The following is a 15,424-nucleotide window of genomic DNA, read 5'->3' as shown; positions in this document are numbered from 1 at the left end:
ATATACTTATAAACCTATAAATAATTTCAAATTCCTTATATTAAGCAAACCAGACGCACCATATTCTTGTTTTTTTAAATTTATGGATAGCCAGGGGCTCCAACACTGACATAATTGACAAATTAAGCAGATATAGATTAGAATGTTAGATTTGAACATTGTGCAATGTTATTGTCCATTGTGCCAATGAAGCTGTTCTAATGCTACACCCTCGGAGTGTGGTGTCAGGAAAATAAAGCTGCCGCGGTCGTCCCCCTCTTCAAAGGGGGTGACACTCTAGACCTAAACTGATACAGACCTATATCTATCCTACCCTGTCTTTCTAAGGTCTTCGAAAGCCAAGTTAACCAACAGACTACCCGCCATTTCGAATCCCACCGTACCTTCTCCGCTATGCAATCTGGTTTCAGAGCTGGTCATGGGTGCACCTCAGCCACGCTCAAGGTCCTAAACGACATCATAGCCGCCATCGATAAGAGACATTACTGTGCAGCCGTATTCATCGACCTGGCCAAGGCTTTCGACTCTGTCAATCACCACATTCTTATTGGCAGACTCGACAGCCTTGATTTCTCAAATGATTGCCTCGCCTGGTTTACCAACTACTTCTCTGATGGAGTTCAGTGTGTCAAATCGGAGGGTCTGTTGTCCGGACCTCTGGCTGTCTCTATGGGGGTGCCACAGGGTTCAATCCTCAGGCCGACTCTCTTCTCTGTATACATCAATGATGTTGCTCTTGCTGCTGGTGATTCTCGGGTACACCTCTACGCAGACGACACCATTCTGTATACTTCTGGCCCCTCTTTGGACACTGTGTTAACTAACCTCCAGACGAGCTTCAATGCCATACAACTCTCCTTCCGTGGCCTCCAACTGCTCTTAAACGCAGGGAAAACTAAATGCATGCTATTCAACCGATCACTGCCCGCACCTGCTCGCCTGTCCAGCATCACTACTCTGGACGGCTCTGACTTAGAATACGTGGACAACTACAAATACCTAGGTGTCTGGTTAGACTGTAAACTCTCCTTTCAGACTCACATTAAGCATCTCCAATCCAAAATGAAATCTAGAATTGGCTTCCTATATCGCAACAAAGCATCCTTCACTCATGCTGCCAAACATACCCTCGTAAAACTGACTATCCTACCGATCCTCGATGATGTCATCTATAAATTAGCCTCCAACACTCTACTTAACAAACTGGATGCAGTCTATCACAGTGCCATCCGTTTTGTCACCAAAGCCCCATACACTACCCACCATTGCGACCTGTACACTCTCGTTGGTTGGCCCTCGCTTCATACGCGTCGCCAAACCCACTGGCTACAGGTTATCTACAAGTCTCTGCTAGGTAAAGCCCCGCCTTATCTCAGCTCACTGGTCACCATAGCAGCACCCACTCGTAGCACGTGCTCCAGCAGGTATATCTCACTGGTCACCCCCAAAGCCAATTCCTCCTTTGGTCGTCTTTCCTTCCAGTTCTCTGCTGCCAATGACTGGAACGAACTGCAAAAATCTCTGAAGCTGGAGACTCATATCTCCCTCAGTAGCTTTAAGCACCAGCAGTCAGAGCAGCTCACAGATCACTGCACCTGTACATAGCCCATCTATCTACCTACCTCATCCCCATACAGTATTTATTTATCTTGCTCCTTTGCACCCCAGTATCTCTATTTGCACATTCATATTCTGCACATCTACCATTCCAGTGTTTAATTGCTATATTGTAATTACTTCGCCACCATGGCCTATTTATTGCCTTAACTCCCTTATCTTACCTCATTTGCACTCACTGTATATAGACTTTTTGTTTATTTTGTTCTACTGTATTATTGACTATGTTTTGTTTATTCAATGTGTTGTATGTGTCGAATTGCAATGCTTTATCTTGGCCAGGTCGCAGTTGCAAATGAGAACTTGTTCTCAACTAGCCTACCTGGTTAAATAAAGGTGAATTAAAAAAGATAATAATATTTACATACCCTACATTACTCATCTCATATGTATATACTGTACTCTATACCATCTACTGCATCTTGCCTATGCCGTTTGGCCATCACTCATCCATATATTTATATGTACATATTCTTATTAATTCCTTTACACTTGTGTGTATAAGGTAGTTGTTGTGAAATTGTTAGATTACTTGTTAGATATTATTGCACGGTCGGAACTAGACTCGCATTAACATCTGCTAACCATGTGTATGTGATTTGATGTGTTTGAATGTTTTCCCCATAAAACCTACCACTGCTTTGATTTCTAATTGGTCAGTATTGGTTTATGCTGTGCTAAAATTTGTGTTTAAGCAATAAACAAATTAAAAAATAAAAACTGGTTGTAAACGGACTGCGGTAGCTATGTTTTTGGTATCGCTCATGTCATACTGCGTGTCATTCCTCAACTGTCTGGATTTTACATTCATATTGGACCTCCACAAAACTGACACACTAAATCAACAAACTGTTTTTGTACATATTCAAGTAGCGATTCATAACATGCAAATACAATCAGTACATGGCTTTCCATTAATTTCTTAAACTCATTGGAAATGAAATGGAATTCAACTATGCTATAATCCCACTGAATCATGAATAACCCTCATTCAGATGATTTTATATGGTCCTTTACACACCAGCTCCGTGAGAAAATTAGATCCTGGCCAAAGGCACAAGTTCATTCAAAAGGTGTGAGACATCTAGGATGAGTTTTTGACAATATTAATGTCAACTGCCATATGTTTATGTACAGGTCCAACTGGTTTCCTCCTATTTGCAGACTACTGATGCCAGACTAGTGTTTTATCATGTGGCCACAGATACTCCCCTATTCTGTCAGTGGTTCCAGATCTACAACAGACAACTGTGTGCACATAGCATACAGTATTGAGCAATAGAGAAGTAAAATTTCATTGTTATGAGAAAATCATAATACAAAAAAAGAACACTAGACCAGAAATATACACAAAACATTTTTAAAGTGTCTTGTGCCGCCTCAAACAAAGTACAATAAAATGAAAATGAAATGAAAGCTAAAGGGAATATGCAGTAGGGTTGATAATGGTCAAGATACGTTTGACTGGGACTAGTGGAAGCGTAGGATGTTTGGTAACATTTGGCATCCTAAACTTGTTTACTTGTGACAAAGTAGGCTCCAGGACCATATAGTGCTTCTACCCAAGTGGTGGCCAGTCATGTCTTTAGGAGCTACAGTCTTTTTCATGTTTTCCAACCAGGCATTAACCAAGACATATAGCTAGAATGTTATGGAGTTATATTAGTGCCAACATAAACTGATTTTCAGATTCAACATCATATCGCTCCATAGACTCTAGTGTGCCTGGTTTGGCCAAAGATTACTACACATTGTGGCCATCCAGGAAAAATACCAAACTGCTAAACTATTACATTCCATTAGATTAAGTATTGGTACTTGATATCATTACATATATTTACTTTATGCGGTACATAAATATACAATTTACATGTAGCAGCATATGTATAATAATATCACTTTATATTGCACACCAATGTCACAAAGATTCAATCAGATTCTGCCCTTCGATTTGGGACTCACCACACACACACACACACACACACACACACACACACACACACACACACACACACACAAACACACACGGTGAGGGAAAGGTTAGAGGACGAAAGAGGAAAGATACAGCAAAAATAAGCAACACCGTCACCAAAGCGCACAACAAAAGGTAAAGAAAAACACTTACAGTAAAACAAAGGAGTATAACAAATGTAAAACACATTTAATCAAACACACAGTTCAGAAATAAAGTCATCATACATAGTTGACAAAAGTCACTCCAAAAAGTGTTTATCCCACCAAAGAAACAGCAGTCTATTAGAGAGGATACAAAAGCAGCGTGGCGCCATCAACTGGCTTGGATGTCTACACTACAGCAGGCCGCCCAGGTTGTTCTCTGCTGTCTCCTTGTCCTTCTTGGGGGCCTCTTGTGGGTTGTACTTGTTTTGATAGTCCTGGAGGATGGTGACCATGTCGTGATGGCCAAAATGCAAGACGTCTTCCATTGGGGTCTTATCCCACCTACCGGAAAGATAATGAGCAGTGTGACTGACTGAGGTTGGACTGGCCTACAAAGGTATTCGTTTTGGGAACTAACACGACTCTTCAGGTGTGAAAATGCTATAGGTTACAGTTCAAATAAATCCCTCATGGTTGACCATAAGTGTTCTTTTGAGTGGGACTACATTGTAGACTCTCACACAAGTATATGATACAGTCTCTCATCCACCCACACCTACCTACCCACCCAAAACACACACACAGGTAAGACAGACAGGCGGACAGACAAAGTGGCCATACCTATCAATGGGAACAGGGTTCACTTTGCACGCCTCCAAGAGGAAGCTCACCACCTCTGCATGTCCTGAAAATAGAGCAGATGACAGGGTTATTTAAGAAACAAACACACACTCCTACGCACTTTCTCTCTCACACACTGCAGCAAAGATGTCAAACACTAAACGGTGCAGTAACCGAGGGACAACAAATTAACCCTACGACACAGAGGGGGTCTGCCAAACACTCCCAGATGACCCTGACACACACACAATCTGTCCCTGTGTGTGACAGGAAAAGGAGGCTGTGAGAAGTACCTTCTGCACTCAGTACTTCTGGATACCAATAAACTCCTAACAAAACCCCTAGGCAATGGCAGTATTACTTTAATTATGTGAATCTGAAAAATATACGGCAGATTGAGGGATTTCTCGTTTACTGTAATAACCCGAAGTAAAATGCTACAGCGAGCCACTCATAAAGTCAGCAATAACTAGGAAACTAAAATGAGAAAAGGTAAGAAAACTATAGTTTAAAAAATATTGGCATCCCTAACTAGAGCCGAAAGGAATAATGCTAAGAATGCAGTTGTAGTGCATTGTAAGACTGGCCAGAAGTTCTTATTACCCCTTTATAATGTCTAAGCAGGGGATATTGCCAGCTTTGTTAGCCAATGTTTTCTATTTTAAAGTGCACACAGTCATGTTTGAGGAGCTACCAGTATCGATTACAGACCAAATACTATGGTTGGATTCTGGCAGTGGGTTTTTAAAGAGTTGATTGGAGAAATAAAGGTAGAGATGAACATATTGGGTGTAACACTATGGCACTAGCATAGAAATAGAGTGATGGAATACAATTTGAGATTATTCTCTTTTCACAATACACTTACTTGAAGTTCCCATGCTTTAACAGACTACGTGTGCGTTTTATGGAAGGGAAAGCAGTCTAAATTGAGGGCCTTGCTGTATTGCAAAGTTATTGGTCTGCAGTAACCTTCTCCAATCTAATCTGACAATTAACCACTAGAGGGTGCTGAAACATTACTGAAGGGATAGTGACATTGCCTTGAGTAAATTCTCTGTTTTTCCAATTGGGTGTTGGTGGTGCTATTGTGGGTAGAGCTCAAAAGCTTCAAAGACATTGTTATGTGAACCTCTGGTTGGACCGGAATTAGATGCTTTATATATCAACTGCACTGGAGCTAATGAAAATAGTGAATTAAAAACAAAAACAGTAAACAGTGCTGGGGAATCAAAAGCATAAAACCCTTGCTTCACATTCACAACAAACCAGTAAAAACGAATAAATTAATACGTTTCTAAATTAATGACAATATGGAGTTATTACCAGTTGAGAAATGTTTTACTTGGGGAAGAACAGTTCTGCAGTATAACATATCTGATGCATTTTGATGAGGCTGCACAATGCTTTCCAATGCAGACACAACTGCCCAGAATAGAATATAAAGGAGCTCCACATCACAGTAGAACACCAATCAGAACAGAATGAAGCAGGGCAAAACTCAGCATAGAGTTGCATAGAGCAGAACTGAACACAGTAGACTAGAGTAGAGCACAGGCATTTAGCAGATCAGTTGCACACAACTCGGGAGCAGAACAGAACTAGCTAGATCAGAAAATAACATATACGAAATGAGATAGCAGTAGAGCAGAGAGGTCCGGGAGCACCACATGAAACACTCACCTACAGCTCTTAACCATTACTGGGCTGCATTCAGCAGAGCACAATATTGTGAAACGTTCAGGTAGGAATATATTGTGTAGAACAAATATGCCACTCTGACATGTAAGAAATCATGTCAGCTCTGTTCCTACAGAAAATGGCTCTGCTCTATATACCAATGTTGTCATGATGTCTTTAAATAATCTTTCCACATCTGTGATCAAATGAACACAGTGGTGTTGTTCTCACATCTTCACGTCTAGATACATGTTGGTGCAAGACGAGGGGATGTTGTATAATATACCGGTCCGATTTGGATCGAACCGTTCTGGATGAAAGAGCACTGAGTAATACTGCAGTGAATCTCACACCCAGTTCCATCTCTGAGATTTTTGCTGTGGATTAAGCCCCCACTGTGTGAGACAGAGAGAGGTATTGACAGAGAGGTAGCGACTGCTTCTCAAAGAGAGTGAGAGTCCACATGGTGTGGTACAGCCTAAGGGCAGAGAAACTGAAGCAAAACAAAAAGGGAGCAACCTGTAGGCTAGTTAGGATAAAACACATGCAAACACACCCAATGTGGGGCTGAGAATATCTGAAACACTTTGTTCACACGGGGTCAGGGAGTTCAAATCAAATAACATTTTTTTGGTCACATACACATGGTTAGCACATGTTATTGCGAGTGTAGCGAAATGCTTGTGCTTCTAGTTCCGACAGTGCAGCAATATCTAACATGGAATCTAACAATTCCACAACAACTACCTAATACACACAACTCTAAGTAAAGGAATGGAATAAGAGTATATACATATAAATAAATGGATGCACAATGGCAGAGCGGCATAGGCAAGATGCAATAGATGGTATAAAATACAGTATATACATATGAGATGAGTAATGCAAGATATATAAATATTATTAAAGTGGCATTATTAAAGTGACTAGTGATACATTAATTAAAGTGGCCAATGATTTTTAGTCTGTATGGAGGCAGCAGCCTCTCTGTGTTAGTGATGGCTGTTTAACAGTCTGATGGCCTTGAGATAGCATTGTTTCATTCTCTCAGTCCCAGCTTTGATGCACCTGTACTGACCACCGCCTTCTGGATGGTAGCGGGGTGAACAAGCAGTGGCTCGGGTGGTTGTTGTCGTTGATGATCTTTTTGGCCTTCAGGTGCTGTCGGTGTCCTGGAGGGCAGTTAATATTGCCCCCGGGGATGCGTTGTGCTACCCGCACCACCCTCTATAGAGCCTTGTGGTTGTGGGCGGTGCAGTTGACGTACCAGGTGGTGATGCAGCCCAACAGGATGCTCTCAATTGTTCATCTATACAAGTTTGTGAGGGTTTTAGTTGACAAGCCACATTTATTCAGCCTCCTGAGGTTGAAGAGGCGCTGTTGCACCTTCTTTACCACACTGTTTGGTTGGACCATTTCAGTTTGTCCATGATGTGTCCCGAGGAACTTAAAACTTTGCACCTTCTCCACTGCTGTCTCGTCGATGTTGGTAATCAGGCCTACAACTGTTGATGTACATCAAGGAACACAGTTGCCAACAAAGAAAGCACACTTGACTTCACTCAACTCACCAAATAAAAAAAGGTTAAAAACAATGCTGCAAGACCGGAGAACAAGCTTTTTTTTTTTATTACCACAATTTTCCCCCCTATTTTGTGGTATTCAATTGGTAGTTACAGTCTTGTCTCATCGCTGCAACTCCCGTACGGACTCAGGAGAGCAAAGGTCGAGAACCGTGCGTCCTCTGAAACACAACCCAACCAAGCCGCCCTGGTTCTTGACACAATATCCACTTAACCCGGAAGCCAGCCGCACCAATGTGTCGGAGGAAATACTGTGCACCTGGGCGACTGTGTCAGCGTGCACTGCGCCCGGCCTGCCACAGGAGTCACTAGTGCACGATGGGACAGGGTCATCCCTGCCTGACGACGCTGGGCCAATTGTGTGCCGCCCCATGGGTCTCCCGGTCGCGGTCGGCTGCAACAGAGCCTGGACTCGAACCAAGAATCTCTAGTGGCACATCTTAGACCACTGCGCCACCCAGAGCACAAGCATACAGACCAAGCTCACACAGGTCAAACACAATGCATTCTGGGGGTCTCTTCTGATTAGTTCCATTTACTCTGATCTCAGAGGTGAAAGGGTGCACTGCATCCCACACAAGACCCCTGCCAAATCACTCACCCCCTCACCGCTCCGTTACCAGCTCAGGTTGAACTGTGACCTGAAGAATCAAGCCTAGTCACAGAAACGTTTTCAAAGTTTTTATGGCACAGAAATGACCAGGTGATTACTTGGAAATGATATGGTAAAATGGTAGTTACATAATAATAACCAACAAGTTTACTTTAAATTACCGATTGTTACAAATTTGTTAGGATTATTTAAAACTGCTAGTTACCGTTTTAGTACCAACCAGATAGCAATTGTGTTGAAAGTAAGTAAAGAAAGGACCTATTGATACCACATAATGTCCTAGTAAATAAATACCAGTGCAAACAATATCGTAACATAAAGGGCCATCAAAAAATATTCTGTTAGCCAAGAAAACTAAGAAAGGCTGAACAACTTCAGCTGAGTTCATTTGAGTTAAAACCTTTTGTTAGTGTTCAAATACTGGAGAGTTGAGACCAAATCACGGACGCTGGACAGAGTGGATTTCAGTTGTAACAAAAGACAGTTTTAATGAGTCAGAGATATCTTGTCCCGCAGTTTTACGTGCACGGACCTAGTTCACATAACTCGGCAAGGAGCCAGGTGAAAAAGAGGCCTATACAATGGTTACACACATTTTTATACATAGAATAAAGTAGGTGGAGTCTTGTCGTTTCGGTCTTCTTGACTGGTCGGAGGGTTGGAGGCGGGCCTTGCTCTAGCCAGAGCGGGCCCCATTGGTGCACAGCAAAAGTTCTTTGCTCTTGGGACCGGCCAGTTAGAGGGAGATGAGATGTGTGTTTATATAAGGAAGAGGGGGTCAGTCTTCTGGCTGGGTGTATGTGTTCTTACGACGGAATGTCTTTGTTTATATGAGCTATGTGTATGAATATTTATATAACAAATCCCCCTCTTCACGTCTATTAGACGTGAAAACTATAGCAGAAAGGTGGCGGTTGCAATCGTGGGTATACATAAGGTGGTGCTCCTAACCTTGTCTGATTTGCATGGTGGGTCTGTAGGTGTAGTGCTACGTTTGGGACGGGAGTGATTGGAGGGAGTGATATCAGGAAAGGAGTTAGGGACATGTGTAGGGGTTGGTGTATGTGATGTGGCAGGTTGAAATAGTTGTTCAATTAACCATGTGAAAGTCCTAGGGTTACTCCAAATATCAGTATGAATATCACAAATAAGGGACCAGATATCCCCAGCCTCACCCAGAGAGGGAGAAATTTCCCTCTAACTGGGCGAGGTTCCCTTCTCAGGGGAGGCGGAGTTTGATGCCGCATCACCTGAGGAAGGAGTGTCTTCATTTGGAATCGAATTTAGGCCGCTCAAATCAGCTCTGACTTCAGTCAGTGTTCTAGAAGGAATTGGGGCTGGGGTGCAATGTGTAAGGCGGTGTCAAGGTGTGCCTGATTTACCTTTGACCTGGACTGAGTGTGAAGTAACCTCCTTCACTTCGTACGGTCCAGTCCACCTGGGTTCCAGCCACTTTCTCTTGTGGACTGTAACCCTCACCCCGTCACCAACCTTTACCTTCAGTAGTGTCGTGTCCCCCGGCAGCTCCCCCTCCTGGACCTTGTGAACCTGGGTAGAGAGTGCTGCAGAGAGAACCGTCAGTTTTTTCACATAATTAGACATTACAATTTGTTGTACATCAAGGGCGGGCATATGACCTCCCTCCCTTGGTGGACCATGCATGACTCTACCAGTCATTATCCCATGAGGCACATACTTTAGCTATCTTAGCTTTTGCTTTTGGTTTGACGTTCCACCAGATTTTGGGATTGGGGCCTGTACACAGATCCAAATCTGTGGGTTATGCCAAATCTTTCTTCCACCTGTCTCAGGTGTTTTTTAAATGTGAGCCATTTGTCAAATTTGATTTGTCTTGGGATGCCATACCTGGGTATTAGTTTGGTTTGTAGCCACTTAAAAGACTGACCTAGCATCCTCCCCTTTTGTTAGTATTGCCTCTACCCATTTGGAGAACCTATCTACTATGACTAGGAGATAGAGTTTGCCTTTAGATAAATTTTTGGGGCCCATGTCGGTGTAGTCTATCCTAATATCCTGAAAACATGCATTAGGTATTACGTATGAGCCCATTGGTGTTTGATATGGTTTCTTTGGGTTGTGTCTGTCACAACCATTGCATTCGTCACAAAATAAATCATCGTCATAAAATAAGTCAGTCATATTTTTTATGTGAGGGTGCCACCAGATGTGCGAGGCCTTTTTGGAGGGTCTTTAGTTTGCCTTCGTGTGTGGGGCCATGTGTTTCTCATAAAAGTTCTGGGTCCATCAGTGTGGCCTGCTTCATGGGCATGGGCTGAGTCTGTATAGATATTCAGTCTTTCCTTTTCCTCTGATGAGGACCTGCGTCAATCCGATGATTTCAGCTAATTTGGCCGATGCTGGTTGAGGGATGATGGCTGATTGAAGGGTGACATCACGAGGTGAGCTGTTTTTTCAATAGCTTTTGCTACTGCAGCAACGTATCTGGAGCATGTTGACTGTCCTACCTCAATGTGGTCAAGTTTGAAGAGTAGTACATCAAGACCCTTCTCTCCCCCTCTTGTTTCTGGAATAGGACGGATGAGGTGAATCCTTCCCTTTCAGAAACATCCAAATGGAACTTGTTCTTGTAGTCAGGTGCAGTCAGAGCTGCTGCCGCTGATAGATCTGTTTTCAGGAATGCTATGGCTGTTGATGCTTCAGCCGTCCAGGCCAGGGGTGCATGGAGGTTCCTTGATCGTAGGATGACCGGTGCTGCCACCCCCTCTGGGCCACACCCAATGGTACAACACCTGATAGGTGGGGTCAGGTGCATCATGTCTTCGTCCCAGTCTGCAGTGTAGAGGCAGTCATCAGTTTCTGTTGCATTGAGTGTGCAATGGATCTCAGCTTGGGGAGTCTTATATGGGTGCAGAGTGTAGATTTGAGCTTTCAGTTGGTTGAACTTAAACTGGATGTGAGGGGTGGCAGGCCCTGTGGGTAGGCATTTTAGCCAGTACACTTCTTGGGCTTCAGACAGTGTGGTCATCGGCAGGAGTGGCATCCTCATCATTCTTACTGGGTGATCAGGTGTTGAAGTGGGAGGGTTGGTTGTAATCTTGCTGCTCCTGCTGCATGTGGCTAGATTCTGGGTGGTTGTATGCTGGCTGTTGCTGATGCATGGGTGTGGGTCCTGGTTGCTGATGTTGCAGAGGTGGGTTTCCCCCACTTCCTCTTGCTCTCCATTGCTGTTGCTGCGGGGAGAGTGGTTTCATGCAATCTCTGGCAAAATGACCGGTAATTCCGCAGTTAAAACACTGGTAATTTCCCCCTCTGTGTTGTCCAGTGTAGGGACCCCGTCGAGCCCATACTGGGTGTTGTTGTTGCAGGATATACTGCTGTGGGTGAGGGTATTGGGGTGGTGGGGCTGCCTGCTGTTGGATCATCTGAGAGACAGTCTGTGCCACGATTTGGGAGATGTCTGTTTTGGTTCCCGGCTCCTTCGTTTCTTCCGCCACCATCTGTTTCTTAGGTTTTTCTCCTTGTTGTGCTTCCTTCAATTGGAGTTTCAGGAGTTGTACCTGGAGGGACTGCACCTGGCTCTCAGCACCCCCTCTTTCCTTGTTGTGCTGGGTCACATGGTGGTGCACATGCGTATTGAATTGGGTCAGAGGAAGTGCAATCAACCCTACCGTTCCTCTGAGTTTGGTTTTAACATCTCCAGGACACCCGTTGACCACCATTTCCTTCCACATGCTGAGTGTGGTATCAGTGTGATCGAATGGTTCTTCGTGGACCGATCTCCATGTGGTCTTAGCCCTGTCCAGGTATGCTGCAGGTTGCTCACCTGGGTTGATTGTAAAGGAGGATAAGGTGGCATGGTTTCTTTCTGTAGGGTATGCTCTCCGTAGAACTTCCCATAATCTGGTACGGAAGTGGTCTATGGGCAGTGTTGGGGCCCGCCATCCAAGGTCAGCTGCTGTCATGAGGGCCTCCATGGTTCCGTGGTCGGTGGCTCTTGCTAGAAGTGCTTTCATGTCTCCTAGGCAGAGTTGCAGGCCTGACGTAAGTGTCTGCAGTTGAAGTAGCCACGCTGAAGCTCCTCCATGTAGGCTAGGCATCTGTCCCATCAGTGTTGTTAAATCAGTCATTTTCCAGGGCTGGTACTCCACAGTGTGTGCATCACCTGGTGTCGGTCGCAGGGGGTACTGTCCTGCCATCTCCTGCTCTCGCTCTCTTCTATCAGCAATTCTGGAGGACCGACGGAGTGTTTCGGACCCCATTGATTCGGTAACTTTGGTTACTGTTCCTCTCCTTATGCCTTCCACACGGTAGGCTCCCTCTCTGTTGTTATCTTGGTTAGCTATTAGCTCCCTGAGTTCCTTAGCTCGAGCTATTGATGATTTCAGCAGCTCCTGCATCTTAGTCACGTTTGGAGCTCCCATCGGAGCTGGGGTGAGCACCATGTCAATTTCTTCTTCGTTTTCGATATCCATGTTCTGATGACAGTCCTCCCTATCCGTCTGATAGAAGTGGTTTGAATCTAATCTTGTTTGTAAGTGTCCTCTGGTTTCAGAGGTGAGAGAGTTCACAGAGGAGCATTGCGGCCTCCGTTCCTGGGGGAGGTCTCCTGCTCCTGGAATCCCAGTTTCGAACTGTTCACATACCATATGGCCAGCCGTTATCCCCAGGGTAATTTCCCCTTTTAACTCCCCTTGGTCTATTCTCAGAACTGGAGCCTGTATTGTGGGAGGTGCCCTGGGTAGGAATGGGTTGTGTGACGGGCTCCGGTGATTTTGTCCCTTTGAGTATGGCTGGGGCTGAACTGCCTCCATTGTCAATTGTGGATATAGTGAGGGAGAAACGGCCACAGGGGGAGCCGTGGGCAAGTTCTCAGGCGGAGCTTTAACATCCCCCGACGCCACAATAGCCACGCCCATCATGTCTGGTGTGTTTTTGGGCAGCACCCTCCTACTCTCCTGTATGGCCCATGTACCTATCTTGAGCTCCCCCTCTGCTCTCTCTCTCTCTCTTGTACCTACTTTTTTGAACCTGTGTATGTTGTTTCTCTCCGCCTCACTCGCTTTTGCATGCTCTACTGCGTCCTCTAATTCTGTCTGCATATCTTGGAGTTTCCCCCCTGTAGGTGGTCCTCCGCTAAAATAACCTGCTTGTGTCCATCTTATCCGTAATCCTTTCCACACTTTCTCCACTTTCCCATACTGTTTTTTACCTCCCGCTCTATCAATCATACTCTGATCTAAATAATCATTGAATTTTAGTTTGGGCGTGGTAGCTGCAGACATTTTATCTAGTTCGTCTGATAATGTGTATAATGCGTTATTTAGGTATATTCAATTCTTACTATGTGGTGTTTATTTCTATCGTTGTATGCTTAGCCTGTCCCTGGTCGAGACAAAGGGGGTTATCAGTATGTGACGCCCGCCACGTGTGTATTTCACTGGTATTTTATTTGAATTTGTTCAGCGATTCGTTTAGGTATTTTCTATAAATTATTCTGCGATTTCCTTTTGGAACAATATATCAGTGAATATATGCGGTTCTATAACAATTTTCAGAGTAATTCTAGCTCTTTAGGAAATATAGATAGAATTTCTAGACAACTAAAAGTTGTTCAGTGAATTATTTAAATACTTTCTGTAAACAATTCAGTAAATTCCTTTATGAACTTATATCAGTAAATTCGAGCGATTCTATAGCAATTGTCAGAATAATTCTATATATTTAGGAAATATGGATAGAATAGAAAAACCCCAAAATCAGTGTGTAGCTTTTAGCGTCTGTAAAACAAAGTCTGTACTAAGCTCGGCGGCTTATTTAAATACTTTCTAGAAACAATTCAGTAAGTTCCTTTATGAACTTATATCAGTAAATTCCAGCGATTCTATAGCAATTGTCAGAATAATTTTAAACTTTAGGCAATATCAACAGGAATGAAAAAAAAAACGAAAATCAGTATTCCAGCCCGGCTGCTGTCAAAGTTGCACGGCCATTCGATACTAAGGTGGCTTTGTCTTTCAGCACGTGTGCCTAATAGCCCAGTTACGTATCCCAACCTACTCCGCGACAAACGTTTCTTTCAATTTAATTTCCCCCATCTCCAAATCATGGAATGTCAACTCTGGTTCATCTTATGTTTATTGTTTGATGTGCAATAGCCACATCATTCCCGATCTCTGTCTAGTGGAAGGCCAAACTTACATATCCTGTATCTACTCGACTACACCTCTTACAAAACCTATTAAATAATACACAGCTTTTTTAATAGGGCATTTTTCATGCAGATTCATTCAATCCAACCACACCTCCACAAGACCTATTCGATGTTATATGTATCAACAGGAGATTTTACTTGCAGATCCGGTTCATCTATCATTCAACTATAACCACACCTCCACAAGACCTTATTCGATAGTACAGAACGTATCAAAATAGGAAATTTTTACTTGCAGATTCGGTTCATCTATCATTAAACTATAACCACACCTCCACAAGACCTTACTTGCAGATTCGGTTCATCTATAACCACACCTCCACAAGACCTTACTTGCAGATTCGGTTCATCTATAACCACACCTCCACAAGACCTTACTTGCAGATTCGGTTCATCTATAACCACACCTCCACAAGACCTAACTTGCAGATTCGGTTCATCTATAATTCATTCATTCGTATGAAATTCTCATTGAATTTCCAACATCCATAATTGTGTCCATTACGTGTTAAAACACAGCCACTATTTAACGTCACCTCTATACACAACCCAATACATATATAATTAGGACAGTTTTCTATGCAGATTTCAGAACAAATAGGGTCCCTGGAGGAATTTAACACATTGGTCAATCACAATTCACACATTCCTATTAAAATAACTGAGTATAGGCCCATTAATAAGAATATATATATATATATATATTTTTTTTTTACAAAACAAGATATCTTTAATCAATGTCTTAGGTTCTTATGTAAAAAATTTGGGCACCGATTCATACTCACGCCCAGTACTTTCTGATCAAAATTTGGTTTAGGCTATAATACAATATGCAGATTTCGATATAACGGGCTCTGCTCACCTTTATATAGAGCGCTCCGATCAGATTTCCTGAGGCAAGATGAATGGCTGGGGAAGTCACTCTTCCGTCTGATTTTTTAGCCGTGATCAGTCTCGTCCTCTCACACTAACTTATAATAGATCGAATTCAAGAACAAC

This window comes from Oncorhynchus clarkii, chromosome 22 (assembly GCF_045791955.1).
Source record: "Oncorhynchus clarkii lewisi isolate Uvic-CL-2024 chromosome 22, UVic_Ocla_1.0, whole genome shotgun sequence".
NCBI classification, from domain to species: domain Eukaryota; kingdom Metazoa; phylum Chordata; class Actinopteri; order Salmoniformes; family Salmonidae; genus Oncorhynchus; species Oncorhynchus clarkii.
Note: the sequence above shows the minus strand (reverse complement) of the source record.